Source organism: Nomascus leucogenys, chromosome 17, assembly GCF_006542625.1.
Source record: "Nomascus leucogenys isolate Asia chromosome 17, Asia_NLE_v1, whole genome shotgun sequence".
Classification (NCBI taxonomy): Eukaryota; Metazoa; Chordata; class Mammalia; order Primates; family Hylobatidae; genus Nomascus; species Nomascus leucogenys.
Window position 1 is genome coordinate 58021577 of NC_044397.1, and position 22815 is coordinate 58044391.

Genomic DNA, 22815 nt, shown 5'->3' on the forward strand with positions numbered 1-22815 from the left:
TTGGATCTGGAGACTCGAAGTTTCTGTTGGTTACTTCTGAAAGTCTTTTCCAGGATACAATTCTTGCTCAGTTTCTCTGCCATCTCTGATAGGCTGTTTTCCCTGCTTCCCCCGCTGCCCTGAAGGGGCCAGAGGAGCAGGGCAGAACCCCAGGAATGTGGATGGGTTAGGCAGCTCTGTTCCCGAATCCAAAGCAGTTCTTGGTGACTGTCCTCCAAGACTTGCCCTGGGCCCTGCTCCAGGTGGGATTCTGAGACCGCCTGCTCCACGTGGCAGATGAAATATAGGTCTCTCTTCTGTGGGAGGCTGGCGGGGAGGATGTTTTCCTGGAAAGGATCACAGGTCGAAACGCTGATGAAATTTCTCTTGTGACTTCCCTGGAGGAAAAGCACTTCTGATTTCTGCAAAATTTTTCCATTCCCCCGATCTCACAAATGGAGAAACGGAGGCTAAGCGACTGAGTTCAAGGCCATCTGAATCTCAGGGATGGACAGTCAGGATGGACAACCTATAGGCCTTTCCTCCTCTGAGAATCTCTCTGCTCGGGATCGTTCTTCTGGTTTCCCCCTGGCTTGCCTAAATTCTGCTCATTTGTCCCGGCGCATTTTAAGAAGTCATGTGACTTCTAAAGACTTCCCTGACCTCCTCCCTTCATTAGCTGGGTCTTTCAGGGGCTTCTACGACACCCTAGGCTTTCCGGAGCGGCTGTGCTCCTTTATATATGCGTGACCCCCACTAGGCTGTGAGCTACAGGAGGGAGGGTAGGTTTTGCTCCCGGAGACCACCTTAATTACAGGCGCTGAATGAAAGAATGAACTGGTTGTGCAGGAACCAGGATCCGAACCCGCCTCCCCAGGTATTCTAACACCGGCCCGGCGGAACCTGCAAGCCTCCAGACCACTTGGAGCCTGGGCTGCTCAATGGGTCTGATAATTCCAGGTCCCCTCTGCGGCCAGCGAAGGAAGGTCCCAGGGCACACCTCGGCAGGGCGGGGGGCACGGGTGACCGGCGCCTGGAGGCGCGCTGCATTGTTAGGGTGATGAGGCCAGGTGACCCGCCAGGCTCGGGGCGCGGGCGCGGGCGCGGGGGCCGGCCGTGGCGATTGCCCGCGCCGCCTCGAGGGGGCCCTGCCGCGGGCGCCGGCCGCCAGCCAGGAGGACGGGCCCGCCCGCGCGCTACTCGGAGCCCAGCCTCGCTGCGGCCATCGCCCCGCCGGACCGCGCCGCAGGCTCCCCCAGGTACTGGGGCCGGGGAAGGAGGAAACGCGGCCACGCGCCGCCGTCCTCTTTGTTTCGGGCCCGGCGCGGGCTTTCGCGGTCCGGGCGCAGGAACGAGGCTTGGGGAGCAAAGGGATCTGGAGCTGGGGCGCGGGGACGGAGTTCGGGGAGCGCGGGGGAAGGGAGCTCAGGGCGCGGGGATGGGGTCACGGGAGAACCCAGGTTAGGGAGCGCCGGGACCCGGTTGGGGGCGCACGGTTAAGGGGTTTGGTGCGCGCGGGTACGGGGCTTGGGGCGCATGGGGGGCGGGGGCTCGGCAGGAGTCCCAGGACAGGGGCTGGGGCGCGGGCCAGCTCCGCCGGAGTCCGGCGACGGGGGCGCTGACTGGCCGGGTTTGGGGACACGGCTAGGGCGCAGGACCACTCGAGTGGGACCCGTGGCGCCCGGGCGCCCTGGACTGCGGGCAGAGACCGGAGCAGCTATGTCGCAGTCGCTGTCGGGACCGAGCGGACTTTGCTCCCTACAACTCCGTCTCGAGACTCCAGGTGGAGAGCGCAGCCAAGGGCTTCAATGGGCAGGCTCAAGACCCTTCTACTTTTTCTAGGCAAACTCTCCAGTGCGTCTCTTTCCCTTTCCCTTTCCCTTTGGTGGGTGGGAGGCAAGGGGTCCTTTCGCGCGTCCTTTTTTTCCCTGAAGGACGGGACCTCCGGGCGGGGGGATGTTCTGGGGTGGAGGGTGCTGTCCCAGGCTGGGGGCCAGCTGTGTGGCATGTGTCTCCTGGCACGCGGGAGCTGTCGCTGACAAGCAGGAGGAGGGAGGGTCTCGGACGTCCCAGGGGTCTCTGTGTCGGTGCTGTGCAACGGCCTGACATGTGAGTCCGGGGTCTTTCGCTTGGAGTGATTTGAGTGTCTGTGGCGGGAAGAGACTCAGGCGTTCCTCTGGCATTCTCCAGACGTGTCAGCAGGTGACCTGGACTCCCACGTGGTTGAAAAACTCAAAGCGCCATCAGGGTGTGGGGCCAGCAGAGAGCACTATTGAGGGTGGTCACAACCCCCTGGGAAGCCCCCAGGCTTCTTTGGGGCCCATTCATACACTTTGATCTTCCGGGATGGCTTTCCCCCCATTTTTTTCACTACTTGAATGCATGATGATGGAGGACTCTGAAAATATACTGAGAAGTATGAATGCAGAACTCATTGTATAAATATTGCATAGCTCTTCTGAACTAACCAACCCTTTGACATTTTAGATTTTCTTGAGGCTTTGGTCTGTGCATATTAATTTTTTAAAGTGCTTTTATGCTTTCCCTTTTGAATGAGGTTTTCTTGTTCTGGTGATTCTGGTTCTTCTCTCTTTGGGGCCTGTGAGGTTATATTTGCAAATCAATCAACAAGTATTAAGAAAGGCCTTTCTGTGCTGAGGCCTTGAGGGCCAGGGAGGGGGTGGGGAGTTGCTGCAGCTTGAGGGTGGAGGGGCAAGGCCATTACCCAGAGATGGAGGTGCACTGGGTCCTGGTGGGGGTGTGGCAGCACAGGGGGTGGGGGGGTGTGTACACAGGGAGTTGACAGGAGGAACTGGCAGCAAGCCAGACTCCTGACCTTAGGAATAGTAATGGTGACCCCGAAGAGAAAGTAACAGGCACGCTGATTGACTGTTTGCCTGTGCTAAATGCTTTGCATGCATTCATTTCATTTCACCCAAATTACAATCCTTGGAGGCAGTTGGGATTATGATTACCCCATTTTACAAACGAGTAAACTGAAGCAAAGGAAGGCTAGGTAACTTGGCTGAGATGAAATGAAACATGGCCGTAGTGCAGCCTGGGATTCTGGGACAGGACTGTGGGGTCCCAGAGCCCTGCTCCTGGCTGCTGCTGCGCGTCTGACTGTCGACTGAATTCTAATGCATGTCCAGACAGCAATTCCTCAGCTGAGGCTGCCATAGCTATCAGCAACTCAGCTGTATTATTTCTTTAAAAACTACCAAGATAGAAAAACTAGTAGCCCCGGGGCACTACTTATTCCTGAATGCAAATTGATTGTTTTTTTTTTTTACGAAGTATCTCTTTAGCACCTAATGTTTTGAAAGCGAGCTGTACTACTTATTCCTGAATGCAAATTGATTTTTTTTTTTTTTTACAAAGTGTCTGTTTGGCACCTAATGTTTTGAAAGGGAGCTGTTTGCAAATGTCACTCTGGAAATAAAGGGCAGGAGAGGGGGTGTCAAAGTATGTTCCTCCACTGCAGGAGGTGTTGCTGAAGGGGATAGCAGAGACCTGAGGAGGAGGCAGTATTGCAAGAACAGTGAGTGGAAGGGCTGACCTACCATGTGGCAGTCTCAGCTTATATCTGTTTAGGACTCTACACAAGGACCCATTTTACAGATGAGTAAAACACCAAGTAAATTCCTAAAGTCCGGGAACAGTTAGGGATCTGAATGAGCCCAGTCCTCTGACTCTATGTGCCCCATTCCTTTCCTAAGATCAGCCTGTTGTAAACCACCCCTGTTCAGGGGAAGCCTCTTGTTCCCTTCCTGTGTCCCTGTGTATGAACTTGCAAGGGAGAGGAACTTTCCACCTTCCTGAGGGCAGAAATCATTGTTTAGATCCCTGCCACTTACTAGGAGGCCAGAGACATTTGCTGAGTGCCTCAGCAGCACACTTAGAATTGAGGCTTTGAGGCTTCCTCACAGCAGCCCCCATAGATTTCCCAGGGAGGGGCCTCCTGTCTTGCAGGTGGGTCTGGTGGGTTTGCTCCATGCAGCAGGGGCTGCCACAGGAAGGGTGGGTCTGGGCGTCTGAAGCTCTCCAGGAGGTGAGTTGACCCTGGGACCCCCGGGTCCTTCCTGTAGGACCCCAGAAAACATTGGGGGATCAGCTAAACCCTGCAAGCCATACCTGGAATGACCTAGAGCCAGTCTCGACTACCTAGAATCCTCTGCTGCTATCCTTATTGATTTAGAATAAGGGATGCTGGTTAGTTGGTTCATTTAGTAGGTAGTTGGTTCATTTAGTAGGTAGTTGGTTAACTTAGTTACTCTCTTCCTCACAGTTAGCAAGAGTATTAAAAACCATCACAACATGGAACACAGTTCTTTCTTTGTGGCCCCACATTGAAGGGCCTGTTTAGTGGCTTCATCTTCACAGGGATTGCAGTTCACAGGTGTGTCGTTTCCACGCTGCCTCGCTGCTTCTAAAACGCCGAGACAAGAAAAATCGCTGCCACCAAAATGCTGCTGAGCAGGGCTAAATTCTCCTAGATTGAGAGGGCGTTTTGAATCTTAGAGTATGTTGAATCCTGATGCAGGCCCATGTCCTGCCGTGGGGCTTTTCGGGTGCAGCTCAGGGACAGGAACAGTGGTTTCCTTGATGTCTGTCCGTTTCTCGTAAAAGCAGAAAATTAGACTCTCCAAGTTTCTTGAGCTTTCTGTTTGTGCTCTGTGACTCAGGAATGTGTTTGCTGCACGTCCATCACTGCAGTGTGGGATGTAGTGCTGAGCTTGGGGTCCCTCGGGTGTCTCCATTGTCTGCATGGCGGCATTTCCTGCCCTGCTCAGTGTACTCTAGGAGCACCGTGGCCCTCTAGGCACACCTCTGACCACCCCCCAGCCCCGCTGCGCCATGTACCTGGTGCAGCTCTACCTGGTATCCCTCACCTGTTGCCTCCTACCCTTGCTGGGAGCTGCCTCTGCCAAACAGGAGGGAGGAGGCCAGTGAAAATGAGGGTGACTGAGGATGGGGGCCATCAACTTGGGGTTGAAGCACTGCACACAATTTAGGGTCCCTCAGACTGTCTCACTGTGTCAGGGAAGGGGAGGATTCTTACTTGCTTCTTTTTTTTTTTTTTTTTTTTTGACATGGAGTCTTGCTGGAGTCCACTCGAGCCATCTCAGCTCACTGCAGTCTCTGCCTCCTGGGTTCAAGCAATTCTGCCTCAGCCTCCCAAGTAGCTGGGATTACAGGCGCATACCACCACGCCCAGCTAATTTTTGTATTTTTAGTAGAGATGGGTTTCGCCTTGTTGGCCAGGCTGGTCTCGAGCTCCTGACCTCAGGTGATCCACCTGCCTCGGCCTCCCAAAGTCTGGGATTACAGGTGTGAGCCACAGCGCCCAGCAGATTTTTTTTTGTCTGTTTGGAAGGCAGTAGTCTACTACTCTTTCGTCTCCTGGGCAAAACGAATGAAAGATTATGCTGAAGAATTCTATGTCTGTGATCTAGAAAATTCCCTCTGGCAGAGGGAGGTGCTCCCAGAGCTAGGGAAGTGCTCCTCAGAGCCACCCCTCAGGGGAGAGACCTCTCTGTCCCTGTCTCCACCCCAGTGCTGGGCAGGAAGCCCTGGGAGTCCTCTGCAAACAGCCCGCCAGCTCTCAGCCTAATAACACGGCTAACAAGACCCCCTTCCTTTTACTACTCAAGTACCCAAGCTGGCTTGGGCACTTTCTGTCCCTACTCCGATCGTTGCTGAACCGTGCATGTATGCCATCCTGATGGTCTCCCTTTTCTGGAAGAGAGCGCTGAGGCTTAGCGAGCTCAAGTAACTTGTGTGTGTTGTGAGGATACTGAGCCTTGGATCTAAATCCCGGTCTGTCAGCAATGCTTGGAGTTCTTGCCAAGATGAGGGGTTTGTGCAGTCCCCACCCACAGCCCAGCCCCTGCTGGAGTGGCCAGGCCAAGGCTCAGGAGCTGCGGCGTGCCTGCTGTCTACCTCGGCCAGTGCGCCAGCCCCAGCTGCTTCCTCGGACCCCAAGGCTGGGCCTTTCTTTACTCTTCCTTCCTCCCTCAGCTCTAATTATGGTTCATGTTAGATTGTCTGCCCTTCCTCTTCCTCTTCTCTTTTGGGGAAAGATAATAGCACTTAATACGCCCATTGCAGGCCTGGCTTTGTTTCTAAGATATCAGAAGAATCTTTAGGAATCTTTCTTCCAGCTGCCCAAGCGAGCGGCAACCTGTCGGCACCCAGGAAGGATGAACACGGGTGCCTTGCTAACGATTACAAGTGCCACTCCTAGCCAGGCCATGCCCCTGAGGACACCGGGGACACCTCCAGGTGGACTAAAGTGTGTCACCTCCTTTCATTGTGTCTTGGCAGCCACGTGTGACGTGGCACCTCTTGTGTGTAGAGTTTATGAAACTGCTCCTGAAAAGTAGAGACCAATTCGTTGATGCTTTGAATACACTGGAATACACTCGTGGCGATAATGAAAGCAAGAAAGTCCTCGGGAAGTGTCTGGCCAAGGCCGTTCAGTGCCGTCTGCAGTTGCTTTTCTTTTTTACAGGAGAGCCCGGGCTCTGCTCCAGGCCCTGGATTATTTCTCGCTGGAGGATTCAGGAATCCGCGCTCTCCCCATCACCCTGGAACACAGCTGCAGTGTGTAGCATTTCACTCACTTAGAGCCACACAATAAAAGGCACAGGCCCACATCTGGCTGTGCAGGACAGGCGGGCAGGAGAGTGGGCCCTGGGGCACACTGGGCCATTAGCAGGGGCATCTGCATCCTGGTCTGTGCACATTCCTCCTTGGAGCGCCGGGCTGGCTCTGCAAACAAAGGGGCCTGGTCCTGGCATTCTTCTCCACCTTGTAATCCATCACCTTTCTTAGAGGTGTCTCTGGGCGCCTACCCCTTTCATCACTGGCCATTTGGGAGGTAGATCAAAGGTACGCACAGGAGGCAGTGACATAGGCCAGGCTCTGGCATCCCACAAACCTGGGGCAGAACTGCCCTTTGTCCTGGGAGGTCCTGGGGTTATTGTGACTGTGTTTGTCATTCGTCGCCTGCAGCCTGGGGTTGTCGTTCGTCCACAGGATAGTTCCTCCACAGGTTCCGGAGCTCGGGTGGGAGCCACGTGGGGTTTTGTTTCCTCCTTCTGGGCTCCAGGCCCAGTGTACTTTGGTCCTGCTGAATTTCCATGGCCTTAGGGGCCTGAAAAGCACCTTGTGGTCCTTCTGGAGAACCACTTCCTCATTCTTGGAGGTGCTAATCTGATCCCCTGGGAGGGAGCTGTGTGCTAAGTGGTTGACACAGGGGAGGCCAGCGTGATAGAGATGAGTTTTTCTCCAAAGATCAGGGACAGGTGTTTCCAGTTTGTCTCCTCTGGAAAGACCTGCAGAGCCGGGTAGACAGGGCTGGAGGAAAGGGGGCCTGTGTGCATGTCTTGGGTAGGTGCTAAGGGAGACAGGAGGGCTCTACATGGGTGAAGAATGCATTTCTCTCTTGTCTTGCATGCAGGAGGGAGGCACATTTTTTATTTCGGCTCACTGCAAGCTCCGCCTCCTGGGTTCATGCCATTCTCCTGCCTCAGCCTCCCAAGTAGCTGGGACTACAGGCGCCCTCCACTACGCCCGGCTAATTTTTTGTATTTTTAGTAGAGATGGGGTTTCACCACGTTAGCCAGGATGATCCCGATGTCCTGACCTCGTGATCCACCCGCCTCGGCCTCCCAAAGTGCTGGGATTACAGGCGTGAGCCACCGCGCCCGGCCATATCTTTGCTTCTTAATTTGCTTTTGGACTATTTTTCTACAAAATAGCTTTCTTGTAATATGTGCTCATTGTAGACTTGGAAAAGATAGAGAAATGCTAAGGAAAAAGGAAAAAATTCCTTCTAATATCACCTCCACAGAGGTTCATATTTTAGCCTGCTTGTGTGCCATATGTTTTCTGTGCTTTTTTAATTTACCAAGCTGAGATCATACCATATGTATTATTTTGTATCCTGCATTTTAAAATCAATGTGGCAGTATAAGCATTTCCCAATCCAGAAATAGCTCTGCATAAATATGACTGCTGATGACAGTATAGTACTCCGGTATGTGGATGTACCATGATATTTCGACTTCACTATTTGTTCATTGATCATTTACATCCCATGTTATGCTTGCACATAGGTCTTTGGGCAGATCATAGCTAGTCATGTTCTTGAAAGGATTTCTAGCAGACTCTGGCGTCAAAGAATACAAACTTTTTTTTTTAAACTTTGGTAAAACATGCATAACATGAACTTTGTCATTTTAATCACTTTTAACTGCGCAGTTATGCGACATTAAGTACCTTCACGTTGTTGTGCAGCCATCACCACCCTCCAGCTCCAGAACTCTTTCCATTTTGCAGAACTGAAACTCGGTGTCCCTTAAGCACTAACTCACTCCCCACGTTCCCCTCCCCCCAGTCCCTGGCAACCACCATTCTACTTTCTGTCCCTATGAAACGGACTACATCGGGTGCCTCATACAAGTGGAATCATACAGTATTTGCATTTTTTGTGATTTGTTTATTTCACTTAGCATACTGTCCTCAAGGTTTCATCCACGTTGTAGCAAGTGTCACAATTTCTCTCTTTTTAAGGCTGAATAATACTGTGTGTGTGTGTGTGTGTGTGTGCGTGTGTGTCTTTATGAATAGCATGTTTTGTTTATCCATTCATCTGTTGATACACTTCAGTTACTTCTATTCTTCCGCTGTTGTGAATAATGCTGCTGTGGACATGATTGCATAAGTCCCTGCTTTCCATTTTTTTTTGGTGAACACAAGCTTTTTGGAGCTCCTTAGTATATATGGTCAAATTGCAGTTGAGACATGGGGTGCTGGCTGGATTCTCATGATGTCCACCCGCTGTCCTTAAACATGGCTAGGTTATTACCCCCAGGGTAAAAACCAGGCCTGCAGGAAAAGGAAGAGGGAGACTTCTTACCGAGCTATTTTGACAGATTGTGTAAACTCTGTGATTAATGGGATGAGAAAGCAGGAAGAATGTCTTTCATTTAAAAAAAAAAAAGAGCCTTCGGGGTTGCTTGGTTTTATTTTCAATTAAAAGGGTCTGATTTTGTTTCTGGAGAATGGTTTTAATTTGGATAAATGGTTCAGTCTGGGGACCGCATGCCAGAGCCTATGATCTATGAGTGCAATTACTCAGGGTTTCCTCGGCTGCTTTTCTGAGGGAACAGTCCAGAACTGGGCTCGCTCTGGTTTGGCTCTGTTAAACGTCGATGCAGGCCCTGGGCAGTTGGAGTGAGGCGGTTTTTGTGATCAGTCCTTGAAGTGCAGCCATAATGCCCTCCCCATAATGCCTTCCCCAACTGATGGTGGTTAATTTTTACCCTCTAAGAATGTGTTCACAATTCCAAGTCAGGAATGTCAACAGCAGGCTGTCGTTTTCCCCTCCTTGGAACATGTTGAACCAGAATTACTAGCATCTTTTCCAACGTGGGCATTTGCAGAATTGGTGGGATTTGGGGGCTCAAGGAGGAGGCAGACTCATCCTAATGTTTCTCCTCTGGATTACTCGAAGTCCCTGGCCGGGCAGGCCTGCAGGCCCGGAGACCGGGTGGTGGGTTGCTCTATCTGGGGTCAACTGGTGTTTCTTTCCAAGAGGATGCTGGGCTAGGGGAGGTGAGGGACTAAATCCTGGGCGACTTTGAGGAAGGACCCGTTGTGATGGAGGGGCAGCGTGGGCAGAGGCCCTGGGCAGGGCCACCTGCTGTGTTCTGGAGTAGCAAAGGGGATTTGCAGAAGGCAAAGAAGAATACAAAGACACGACCAGGCGCGGTGGCTCACGCTTGTAATCCCAGCACTTTGGGAGGCCAAGGCAGGTGGATCACGAGGTCAGGAGATTGAGACCACGGTGAAACCCCGTCTCTACTAAAAATACAAAAAAATTAGCCGGGCGTGGTGGCGGGCGCCTGTAGTCCCAGCTACTCAGAGAGGCTGAGGCAGGAGAATGGCGTGAACCCGGGAGGCGGAGCTTGCAGTGAGCCGAGATTGAGCCACTGCACTCCAGCCTGGGCGACAGAGCGAGACTCCGTCTCAAAAAAAAAAAAAAAAAGAATACAAAGACACAAGGTAGGGTGTTCCACCCTCTAGGAGAACTGTGGCAAAGCCCTGGACAACTTTCCATGGTGCTTGTAGATTTGAGACCAATGCCCCACCGACCTAGCGGGCTGGTGGGAGACAGCATGGAGGGTGGCAGGGTGTCCCCAGGGTGGGAGGTGGAGACAGTCTGCACAGAAATTTCCAAGAGCACAGCCCATAAGGGAAGAATAGGCTTGCTCGTGAGGTGGGTGAAGGCATTGCCCTGCTGGCTTGTATCAGGGTGTTGGCTCCTGGGCCCTCAACAAAGGGCATATTAGCATAATGATAGTTAAGTCACTTGGTTGGGCTCCAGTCCTTGGGGCCGTGGTCTCTTTCCAGGGAAGGACTGGTGGGTGGGCCCCACCTCTGGAGATCCAACCTGCATTGGGACCACACGGTTTGAGAAATGTTTTCCCAGCCTGGGCCACACGTGCCCCTTGATTTCTGGGGCAGCCCTGGTGGCAACTCCCCACATATCCCTGTGAGGCCTTTCTCATTTTCCACTGGCAGGGATTCAGGTGTAACCAGATTATTCTGATGAAAAATTTGAGTGAGATGGGTAACCCGCAACACACAGAGTTGCTATGTGTTGCTCTTTTTTTTTTTTTCTCTGTTGCCCAGGCTGGAGTGCAGTGGCACAATCTCGGCTCACTGCAACCTCCCCCTCCCGGGTTCAAATGATTCTTCTGCCTCAGCCTCCATTGCTGGGACTATAGACGTGTGCCACCACGCCCTGCTAATTTTTGTATTTTTAGTAGAGACAGTGTTTCACCATGTTGGCCAGGCTGGTCTCGAACTCCTGACCTCAGGCGATCTGCCCGCCTTGGCCTCCCAAAGTGCTGGGATTACAGGCATGAGCCACTGTGCCCAGTCATGTGTTGCTCTTTAACTCCCCACCCCCACCTCCATTAAATAGGAATAATCCAAAACATAGGTCATCGAGAGCATAGTGTGCTTTTAATGCATTTTGCTTGTATTAGTAGAGATAATGCGACAACTGGAATGGTGTTCATTCACTTTTTTTTTTTTTTTTGAGATGGAGTCTCGCTCTGTCGCCCAGGCTGGAGTGCAGTGGCGCAATCTCGGCTCACTGCAAGCTCCGCCTGCCGAGTTCACGCCATTCTCCTGCCTCAGCCTCTCCGAGTAGCTGGGACTACGGGCGCCCGCCACCACACCCGGCTAATTTTTTGTATTTTTTAGTAGAGACGGGGTTTCACCGTGGTCTCGATCTCCTGACCTCGTGATCCGCCCCCCTCGGCCTCCCAAAGTGCTGGGATTACAAGCGTGAGCCACTGCGCCGGGCCCGGTTCATTCACTTTTTATTGTTTTTTTTTTTTTTTTTTTTTTTTTTTTTTTTTTTTTTGAGACGGAGTCTGGCTCTGTCACCCAGGCTGGAGTGCAGTGGCGCGATCTCGGCTCACTGCAAGCTCCGCCTCCCGGGTTCACGCCATTCTCCTGCCTCAGCCTCCCGAGTAGCTGGGACTACAGGCGCCCGCCACCACGGCCGGCTAATTTTTTTTTTGTATTTTTAGTAGAGACGGGGTTTCACCGTGGTCTTGATCTCCTGACCTCGTGATCCGCCCGCCTTGGCCTCCCAAAGTGCTGGGATTACAAGCGTGAGCCACCGCGCCCAGCCCTGTTCATTCACTTTTTAAAGGCTCACTCTTCTCAGAGGATAACAGAACACCTGATCATTCATTTTCCTCTTCCCACGAAGGTGTTTGCAGCAGTGGGCGTGAGAAGCATAGTGTGTGTGTGACTACCACGCCAATGGGTCTCCCAAACCTGGATCCTGACCTAGGCATTGCCGGTCTCTGGGTGTCACCTTCCCATTTATGACTGCAGTGACTTCTCAGAACGCCCTGGAGGGATGGCCTTACTCCAAATGGTCCCTCGGCTGCCGGGCTATTTGTGAGTAAAAGATGTTTGTCAGTGCTGCTTCTTTTAGAACATGCCCATTCCACATCAGCTACAGCTTGTCGGGTGTCTGGTTGTCTGTGCAGAGCCCATGGGGAGGTCTATGCAGTCTCACACCTAGCAGTGAGGTGGCCCCTCTGCGTGGTCATGCCCTGCGGAGTTGCATTCCTCTCCCTGATGGCTGGCTGCCAGGACCTGTGGGCCCTGCCGAGAGGGGTGGGAGGTGCTGTGGCTCCTGCCAGGCTAGCTCTTCACAGACTGGGTTAGTTCTTTCAAAGCATAGTTCCCTGGGACACCACGCACGGGGCAAGCACAGCTGTGTGGCCAGCGGCATGCTGACAGGGCTAGACACGCACTGGGCCGCTTAGTGCCCACCTTGGCCTGTGAGTCTGTGACCAGGACTCTTGATGAGCGGCCAGCTGGGGGCTGTTGGTGCTGAGTTCAGCTCTGTAGCCAGAAATGTTCCAGCTGATTTCCAGACAGACCCGGCTTCCGTTTTCAATGCCAAGATGAGCTGAGCGAATGAGCAGGAGCTGACAGAGACTTTTGGCCAACTGTGATGGCTATTGTCCAGAGTCCCTTTGACCCTCTGGAGGTACTGCCTCTCCTTTCATTTCTACACACCGGTTTTTCTGCATGGTTCTGCCTCTTGTCAGCTCTGAGCTCTGGGGACACCAGCTTTTCCGTTTCCCATACTGCCAGATGGCTTTGAGCAAACAAGAGGAAGGCCCCAGCGTGGGTGCAGCCTGTGGCTGCGTTGTCCTGTCTGTTTACCCTGGGGATGAAGCGGAAAGGGAGCAGGCTTTGCAGGAACCCAGGTGGCACCCTTTCTCGTCCCTGCCACTTGTTCTCTTTGTGGCCCTGGGATGGTCCCCAAACTTCTCTGAAGTGGTGCTGAAAACTAGGTTGATAGTGCGGACCTCACTGAGCTGTTAGGAGTAGCTGTTGACACCGTGTACCCGAAGTTCTCTCCAATGGACACCAGGTAGCCTTCGATTCCTTTTCTTTTTTTTTTTTTTTTTTGAGATGGAGTCTCGCTCTGTCACCCAGGCTGGAGTGCAGTGGCGCGATCTCGGCTCACTGCAAGCTCCGCCTCCCAGGTTCACGCCATTCTCCTGCCTCAGCCTCTCCGAGTAGCTGGGACCACAGGCACCCGCCACCACGCCCGGCTAATTTTTTTGTATTTTTAGTTTCACTGTGGTCTTGATCTCCTGACCTCGTGATCCGCCCGCCTCGGCCTCCCAAAGTGCTGGGATTACAAGTGTGAGCCACAGCGCTCGGCCTCCTTTTCTTTCATCTGTGGATGGTCACCCTTTTGAGAGCTCTGACCCCAAAAGAAGTGTTTTTCTGATTGGCCCCAGTTCCTCCATGTTGGGGGCCCCAAGACAGACTGACTGAGAAGGCAGTGGAGCGGTGGGCCTCCTGAGCCCTTCCCAGGCCATGTCCCTTCCAGAGTGGTCCGGGTGGGACGCTGACCACCAGAGGCCCGGCCCCCTGGCCTGAGGCCCAGTTATCCGTGGCCTTCATCCGCTCACATTCTGTGGGATTGGGTTGTGTAATTTTTGTTTGTATCTCTCTGTCCTCATTAAATCTGAATTCCTCCAAGGGCAAGAAGGCTGCTGCTGCTTAGAAAAAAAAAAAAAGAAAAAAAATGATAAGAGCTTTAGAAGGATCTTAGAGTTAGCTATGTGTACTTGCCAAGATGTGACATCACTCAGAGCCTCCATTCCATCCTCTGGACAGCCAGGGGCTGGCCTCCCAATCCGGTGCCCACTGGGCACACTTCACTATGGGAGGGGAAAGTTCCACAGCTAGATGAAAACATTCTAGAAGTGATTGCTTACGAGGAGAGAGGGAAATACTGGCACATTTTCCTAGGGTTTTGTTCATGTTTTTATTAGGGCCACAACTTTCATTCTTGGAGTTTTGCTTTGTAAATTATTCCTTTAACTTGCAGAAGAGAACCATTTACAACTCATCTTACAGACTTGAGAATCTAGCCTACTGTTATTTCCTTGGAAAATAGCCACATTGCAAGTCGTTGTGTTATTGAAAGTTGATGACAAATGTCCCCAGGAGTCCATGCAGGTTTCCTGAGAAGAGGTGCACCTACGGAGCTGTGACTTCAGCACAAAAGAATATTCTTTCTCAACAGAGTGTGTTGTGGGGTTTGCTTCCTTCAAATCCGTACTGCCAAATGGCAAGAATCATTTCCTTTTTCTTCCTCTCAAAATGGATTCCAGTCTTGATGCAGAGCCACCAGCACTGTGTAATCTCTTCTGTAATATGTATTTATTTTTTTCTTTTTGTTGAGACAGAGTCTCTCTTGTCGCCCAGGCTGGAGTGCAATGGCGTGATCTTGGCTCACTGCAACCTCCACCTCCCAGGTTCAAGTGATTCTCCTGCTTCAGCCTCCCAAGTATTTGGGATTATAGGCGCCTGCCACCACGCCAGCTAATTTTTGTATTTTTAGTAGAGAGGGGGTTTCACCACGTTGGCCAGGCTGGTCTCAAACTCCTGACCTCAGGTGATCCGCCTGCCTCGGCCTACCAAAGTGCTGGGATTACAAGCGTGAGCCACAGCGCCCGGCCTATTTTTTCTTTTTATTGAGACAGAGTCTTGCTCTGTCACCCAGGCTGCAGTGCAGTGGCACGATCTCGGCTCACTGTAGCCTCCACCTACTGGGTTCAAGTGATTCTCCTGCCTCAGCCTCCCAAGTAGCTGGGATTACAGATGACCATCACCACGCCCAGCTAATTTTTGTATTTTTAGTAGAGACGAGGTTTCCCTATGTTGGCCAAGCTGGTCTCGAACTCATGACCTCAGGTGATCCACCTACCTTGGCCTCCCAAAGTGTTAGGATTACAGACGTGAGCCACCACGCCTGGCCCCTGTGTAATATGTATGTATGTATGTATGTATGTTTGTTTGTGATGGAATCTCACTCTGTTGCCCAGGCTGGAGTGCAGTGGTGCCATCTTGGCTCACTGGAACCTCCACCTCCCTGGTTGAAGCAGTCCTCCTGCCTCAGCCTCCCGAGTAGCGGGGATTACAGGTGCCCATCACCACACCTGGCTAATGTTTTTATTTTTAGTAGAGACGGAGTTTCATCATGTTGGCCAGGCTGGTCTGGAACTCCTGACCCCAGGTGATCCACCCTCCTTGGCCTCGCAAAGTGCTCGGATTACAGGCGTGAGCCACTGCGCCTGGACCCTTATGTAATATTTAAATGCAGGTTTTGTTCTTATAAAGATGTTGGGCATCCAGCAGACTTGTCCTGGGAAAATGTCTCCTCTTCCCCTTTTTGCTTTGTGCTGAGACCCCCAGATCATGTTCACAAATTTTGCATCGGGGACTGAGTGCACATAAGACACTAGCCAAATTTTGGAGAGATGTTTGGGTTCGTATAATACATAGGCTTCGTGCCTGAAGCACATCAATTTTCAGATGAGCAACTGCTCAGATCCCTGCCTGGAGGAGGAGTGGGTGCGGTGATGGCGGCCATGCTGTGAATACTGTGGGCTTTGTTCACAGCCACAGTGAGGAGGAGATAGTGTGTCCCGGTACAAGTTATCGCTCTATCAGCAGATCCATCTGTCCTTCCTCAAAGAGGCTGCGGCCCACTTCGGGGCCATTGTGTCAAACAGTTGGCATTTGGCCTTGGCCCTGGGTAAAACACATGGCAGGGTATCACGTGGGTGCCACTCACGACTCCCCCACATCTGCCGGGGTTTCCATAACGCAGTGTTCTGTTTGCAGCTGCATGAATGCGATATGGCACAACAGCCGCTCATAGACCTCAGGCTCGTTGCCAGGCATAGAAGGTGCACACCGCAGAGTGGAGGCCGCAGGCAAGGAAGTAGCTGGCATGAATTATTGACTGTGTGTGAGGCCCTGTGCGGGGAGATTCACTTGTTCCTTCCTTTATTCATTTATTCATTCACTCACTCATTCCTTTCATGCAGCTAATGTTCAGTGAGTGCCTGCTGTGTCTCAGATACATGTAACCCTCACTAACTCTGTAGAAACTGAAGGTGAATGCAGGGCGAGGTAGCTTGCCCACCGTCTCAGCTTGGACATGGCGGGGCAAGGGGCTTCTGATCACGCCCCTCAGACCCAGAGTCTGCTTGTCTCCATTCTGCCTGTGCCGAAGCCCCCAGTTCTGCCAGCCGCATCTCGAAGGTGAAGGAAGACGATCCCGTGGCCTGCTTGGGGCTATGTGCCTGCTTCTGTGGCCTGGCTCGCCTCTCCCTACTCTCTCCTGCAGGCCCCAGGGCCCTCTGGAGTCCAAGTGTTTTGAATCACTGGCCTTTCCTTTGAGAGAGATGGGGCTCCCTGTGCCAACTTTTCAAGGGCTTGATGGCAGGGCAGCCTCTCAGAGGGTCTTGGGGTAGCCCCCAGAGTGGAGTTTTGCCGGGGTGCCTGTGGGTACAGACAGCAAGGTGGAGGCAGCTTAGAAATCAGCATGTCACATTGGGCTGGAGAATCAGCCGGATGCCTGAGCCTCTTGTTTTAGGGGGCGACTGGCAGAATAAGTCATGTTAGGCCCAGCTTGTTCCTTATTACTGAGTGATGTTATCTGCAAGGGATGTACCACAGTTTACTTAACCACTCACCTGTTGCAGGGCTTCCAGTTCATGAACATGATATATCTTTTCAGTTATTTAGATTATCTTTCATTTCTTTCACTGGCATCTGTGTAGTTTTGGCATACAGGTCCTGTATGTGTCTTCAGATTTACACCCAAGTGTCTCACTTCTTTTTTATTTTTATTTTTTTGAGACCGAGTCTCGCTCTGTTGCCCAGGCTGGAGTGCAGTGGCATGATCTCTGCTCACTGCAAGCTCTGTCTCCCAGGTTCACTCCATTCTTCTGCCTCAGCCTCCCAAGTAGCTGAGACTACAGGCGCCCCCCGCAATGCCTAAGTTTTTGTATTTTTAGTAGAGATGGGGTTTCACCGTGTTAACCAGGATGGTCTCGATTTCCTGACCTCGTGATCCACCTGCTTCAGCCTTCCAAAATGCTGGGATTATAGGTGTGAGCCACTGTGTCCCACCTCACTTCTTAAAGTGATTGTGAATGGCCTTGTATTTTTACTTTTGTGTCTGTGTATTCATTACTAGTACATAGAAATGCAATTGACTTTTGTATGTTTACCTTGTATCCTGTGACCTTGCCAAGTTTTGTTTTGTATATTCCTGGGGATTTCCCATGTAGATAATCATGACATCTGAAAATAGGGACAATGTTATTTCTTCCTGGACTTTGCCTTTTTAAAGGGCTCAGGCCAGTTTTCTTGTAGATTGTTGCACAGTATGAATTTGTACGGTTCTTCTCTCCTCATTAGATTCAGGATAAGCAGTTTTTAAAAAATGATTACATACGTGTGAGGTGCCTCTACTTGCCTCACATTAAGAGATGGAATGTCTTTTTTTTTTTTATTTTTTTGAGATGGAGTCCCGCTCAGTAGCCCAGGCTGGAGTGCAGTGGTGCCATCTCGGCTCACTGCAACCTCCCTCCCTGTTTCAAGTGATTCTCCTGCCTCAGCTTCCTGAGTAGCTGGGACTACAGGCGCACACCATATGCCCAGCTGATTTTTTGTATTTTTAGTAGAGACGGGGTTTCACCATGTTGGCCAGGCTGGTCTCGAACTCCTGACCTCAGGTGATCCACATGCCTGGGTGTCCCTAAGTGCTGGGATTACAGGCATGAGTTACCGCGCCTGGCCATGAGATGGAATGTCTTTTTGTCCTGCTGTTGGCCCGCTAAGTCAGATCACTTGGTTGAGACCCCGATTCCCTTCTTACCTTTGATACTGCCTCCTAACAACTTTCAGCCGTTTTAACATCCAAGGATGGCCTTTGCCTGAATCAGTTATTCCCTTAGGAGTTATGCAGTGGTAGTTCTTAACTGTTTTTAAGCACTTTAGAAACACTTACTGTCTTGCACATAATCAGACTGTTACAGAGCAATCCCTTTTGCTTGGGGAGCAAGCTCTTCAGAGTAAAAGGGAGAGTAGAGTGGGAGAGAATCATATTTATTGTGTTGATTCCATAGGTGGCTTGCAAATCTGACAAAACAAAGATGTGTGCCTTTTCTCAAACCCAGACTCTGTAAGAGCACCCTGAGTACTTTTGGGCAGCATGCTATGTGACTGCAGTGGAAACGTGAATGTGGCTGCCATCACTGCCAAATGATAGATGCCTGCCCAGGTTCACCTACCAGCAAGGCAGCTGCTTGGGTGGCTCTGATGAGGAGTCCACGTTTTTGGACAAGTGCTGCCTTAAGTCAGCAGTTCTCACAGCGAGGTCCTGACACCAGCATTAGCATCCCCTGGAAACTGTTAGGAATGCCAGTTCTGCGTTCCACCCCAGACAGACCTCCTGCATCAGACACTTTGGGTTGGGGCTCGACAGGGTTTAGAACCACTCATCTGGATTAATCTTTTTTCCAATATGTAGTACTAATCTGAAACCCCAGTGAAGCTGTTAATTGAGATGTCTTTAAAGTTCAATGTGTCTTTGCACTAATCCACGCGTATCATGCTATCAGACTGTGGCTGGTTGCTCTTCCAAAGCCTCTCAGAGCCTGTGTGAGGAATAAGCTGCATTTACAGTTCTCATACTTAGGAGAACTCCTTTCAGCTCCCTGAACCCCCAGTGTGAATTTTTGCCTAAGATTAAGAAATCCAGCAGAGTGTGAAATTGGAAAGTGAGGTTGGTGTTAACTAGTGTAAATTTGTGTGTATTTTCAGCATTTGTTTATATTTAACTTTGTCCCCCACCTACTGGCTTACCACCTTAAGAAATAAAAAATTGGCCAGGCGTAGTGACTCATGCCTGTAATCCCAGTAATTTGGGAGGCTGAGGCAGGCTGAACACCTGAGGTCAGGAGTTCGGGACCAGCCTGGCCAGCATGGTGAAACCCCGTCTCTACTAAAAATACAAAAAATCAGCTGGGCATATGGTGTGCGCCTGTAGTCCCAGCTACTCGGGAAGCTGAGGCAGGAGAATCACTTGAACCTGGGAGGTGGATGTTGCAGTTAGCTGAAATTGCACCACTGCACTCCAGCCTGGGCGAAAGAGCGAGAGTCTGTCTCCAAAAAAAAGGCCGGGCGCGGTGGCTCACGCCTGTAATCCCAGCACTTTGGGAGGCTGAGGCAGGTAGATCATGAGGTCAGGAGACCGAGACCATCCTGGTTAACACAGTGAAACCCCGTCTCTACTAAAAATACAAAAAATTAGCCGGGCATGGTGGTGGGCGCATGTAGTCCCAGTTACTCAGGAGGCTGAGGCAGGAGAATGACGTGAACCCGGGAGGCGGAGCTTGCAGTGAGCTGAGATCGCGCCACTGCACTCCAGCCTGGGTGACAGAGTGAGACTCTGTCTCAAAAAAAAAAAAAAAAAGAAATAAAAAAATCAACATTTCTGGAGGCCAGTGTCTTTATAGCCTGCTCTACTAGTTGAGGATTTTGATTCTTCACCAAAGGGATGCAGACTGAGCTTCTTTGGTGTGCAAGACAGTCTGCTTTTCTTACAATGAGGAGTTCCTATGAACTCAGGAGCAAGTAGGTAGCCATGTGTGCATCTGGACCAAGCTGTGAGAAGGGGACATGTCTGCAGAGGAAAAGAAGGTGCTGTGGAAACTGAGAGGTGAACGAGGATAGGGTGGGGGAGGCAGCCAAGAGCTTAGTGGTATTAATCAGTCAGGATGTCCAGGGAAGCAGAACCAAAAGGGCATGTTCATGTATATATATGTGTATATATATATGTATATATATGTGTGTGTGTGTGTGTATATATAGTGTGTGTATATATATATATAGTGTGTATATATATATGCACACTATATATATAAATAAATTTTAGCCGTTCTTGAGGTTGCAGTCTTTTTTTTTTTTTTTTGAGATGGAGTCTTGCTCTGTTGCCCAGGCTGGAGTGCGATGGCGCAATCTCGGCTCACTGCAACCTCTGCATCCTGGGTTCAAGCGATTCTCCTGCCTCAGCCTCCCGAGTAGCTGGAATTACAGGTTTGTGCCACCAGGCCCGGCTAATTTTTGTATTTTTAGTAGAGATGGGATTTCACCGTGTTGGTCAGGCTGGTCTTGAGCTCCTGACCTCCTGATCCGCCAGCCTTGGCCTCCCAAAGTGCTGGGATTACAGGCGTGAGCCACCGCGAGGATTACAGGCGTGAGCCACCGCGCCAGGCCTTAAATGTTAACCATATGTGAAAAATACCTTCATGCAACATCTAGACTGATGTTTGACTAAGCAATTGGATACCATGGCCTAGCCAAGAGGATGCATAAAATTAATGACCACGGCAAGGAATTGGGACTGTGGTCTGGGGGAGTGGGAAGATTTATGCTGGTTGGCAAGTGGGTGTGGGAAAAGCCACCAACAGTGTCCTCCTTGCTCAGTGGCCTCAACCCAGGGCTGTCATGAGATAATACACTGTCCATCACTAGGCTTGTGGGACACAAAGGTGAGCCACTTTCTGGAGAAGTGGGGCAGGGCTTCTGTAAGTCGACTTTGATGACACCCTGGGGGTGAGATTGGATCTCCCCAGGATAGAGTTGGTGTCCTCCAGAGGGAATGAGCATCCTGGCATCAGAGGTGGGGCACTCAATCTTGCTAGTGAGTCCTGCCCCATGGTTGACTGGCCCAGGACCCAGGAGGTCATCACTGGGTCCTGAAGCTTTTCTACTGAAACTGGTTAAAAGGCCTTCTTCAAGGGCACCTTTCAGAGTGAGCACCCAGGAGACGTTTGTGAAAGTGTGAGCTCTCCTCAGCTTAGGAGCTGTTCTTATGTATTTATCTCCCCGTCCAGATGGTAGGGCTGTGGACTTTAGATCTTTGTCGTTGGCCTAGGTTTGAGAGTCCTTGAAGCGGGGCTCCAGGCAGGAGGGGTTCTGTGTTTCCAGCGGGTCCCCATGCAGCTCCTGGCTGTGACCACTCCATCTACCTCACTCACTCTGGGTGATCCTCATGTGCCCAGGCAGAGGGCCTGGCCTGGGGATGCCCAGGGAGTCGAGTCTTGCCTAGCTTTGCTGTCAGGGACATGAACAAGAATGGGCATAGCTAAAGAAGGGTATGGCCAGAGAGGGCTGGGCCCGGAGCTGGAGGTGGGGCCATGTCTTGGCTCCCAACTGTTGTCGTTGAATTATCCCCAGGCACTCATGGAGTTGTCCTGAAACCCATCTTCCGTGTGCGTTGATTTATCCATGCTGTTCTTACCCACGTCATTTTCAGAGAGAAAAGTCCTTTTCCCATGCACAGCCAAGAGACTGACTTTACTTGTTTTGTATGTAGTTAAGAATTCCACCAAAAAGAATTCCACTGCCATACCAGCATCTCCAAGGATGTCTCATAAACTTGGTTGCAGAGTTTTGTGAAATGTTGCACTCCAGTAGAAGGCAGCAGACTAGGCCTGGCGTGGTGGCTGACGCCTGTAATCCCAGCACTTTGGGAGACCAAGGCGGCAGATCACCTGAGGTCAGGAGTTTGAGACCAGCCTGACCCATATGATGAAACCCCATATCTACTAAAATACAAAAATTAGCCGAGTGTGGTGGTGGGCACCTGTAATCCCAGCTACTTGGGAGGCTGCGACAGGAGAATTGCTTGAACCTGGGAGGTGGAGGTTGCAGTGAGCCGAGATAGCGCCATTGCACTCCAGACTGGGCAAAAAGAGTGAAACTCCATATTGGGGGAAAAAAAAAAAGGCAGCAGACGAGACTGAAGGGTGTGAGCTTTCAAGTGTTTATCCACCTTTGACCAAATAAATCTAATTCCATCTCTTTGAGTCTACTTAAGATAACTATCAATGGTAAAGATATTTTTTTGCAGAACTCTATTGAGGAAAAATGAGCTGGCTTTTCCATTTCCAGAATGATCTCTGGGTCAGAGACATACACTGGGTCAGTCCAGGGAGAGGAGGCCACTCCTCCCCTGGATGGTCAGGGTGCACAGGGAATTTTTGCCATCATTACCTCAATGGAGAAATGTTTACCTATCAAACTGTATTGCAACTGTGCTTCAATTCCTTGCCACCTTGGGCTGTTAGTAAGGATTGACCTATTCAGGTTACCAGTAGACTAAGTGGCTGAACCAGCCATCTACTGTGAAGCAGACCACCCCATAACTTAGTGGTTTAAAGGAAAACCAATTCTTTCTTGAGGTCTAGTGGGCTAGCTGCGTGGGAGCTGTGCTCAGCAGGTCTTCACAGCCTGGCCTTTCTGTCTGCATAGTCCTGCTTCTGAGCAGGTTTATCTCAGGTCACCCAAGGGCAAAGGCAGAAGCTGCAGGCAAAACCTCAGGTTCTATTCCATTGGCCAAAGCAAGACCAGCTCGGATGCCAGGGTTAGGAAATAGATTCCACCTTTTGATGAGTCTTGGGAGAGAAATATTGTGGCTATGTTTTTCGTTCTAAAATGTTGCTTGACTCTTCCATTTACTTATTCAGCAAATTTTATTTTAAAAATTGGCCCCTTGCTGATACCTGCAACCCACCTAAGGAATCACACAGCCTCACACTTCTGAGGTGACTGCATGATTTGGCTATGAGCTTCCTAGCAGCCATTGTGATGAGGGAAACCTATGGTTTTGAATTGTTTCTTGGTATCTAAGCGATTAAAAAAAAAAAGTTAAGAGAAACAGACAATGAACAGAAACAAGTTATTCTGGAAAGTAGAGAAGTTTCTGAGGCTGAATCCTGAGGTGGGTGGTCCCATAGGGTCCCTGCATAGTCCTCAGCATACCCTGCACCCACCACAGTAGAGAAATGGAACACAACAGTCTCTAACACTCTCAGTGGTGGCCAAAGGCAGCGTGATAAG

General features: G+C 51.0%; 1 protein-coding gene across 1 annotated transcript in view; it reads left to right on the forward strand.

The window, feature by feature from the left end:
• Positions 1-1151: 1151 nt before the first annotated feature.
• Positions 1152-22815, forward strand: part of TNS3 (tensin 3) — a 307228-nt gene continuing 285564 nt past the window's right edge. Inside the window, exon 1 of the mRNA XM_030796137.1 lies at positions 1152-1238. The gene's annotated coding sequence lies outside the window, so the exon portion shown is untranslated. The remainder of the gene's footprint in view (positions 1239-22815) is intronic.